We start from the raw sequence: 355 nt of genomic DNA, 5'->3' as shown, positions 1-355 counted from the left end.
AAGTATATACCCTTTATATTTATCAATGCACCGTCACATAGAAAACGAAAAGAGAAGAGTCACAGTTGATTTTTCATATATATATATATATATAGTGCACCTGGTCAAATTTCCCTTCCTACCTCTTGACACCTCAATTATGTCTAGAAAATGAAAAACGTTAATTTTGGAACACAAAAAATGTTTTATGGAAGGTGACGTTGTATCGAACGACATTGAAATAATTGTCAACAACTAGCTTATAAATTTAGTCCTTAATTTTATATAAATATTATCTATTTTTTTACTATGCCATTTGAGCTATTACTCATTGACTAAAAATTTGGAAAAATATGTGACTCGAACCCGCGTCTTA

Source organism: Arachis ipaensis, chromosome B04 (genome assembly GCF_000816755.2).
Source record: "Arachis ipaensis cultivar K30076 chromosome B04, Araip1.1, whole genome shotgun sequence".
Taxonomy (NCBI): Eukaryota; Viridiplantae; Streptophyta; class Magnoliopsida; order Fabales; family Fabaceae; genus Arachis; species Arachis ipaensis.
Note: the sequence above shows the minus strand (reverse complement) of the source record.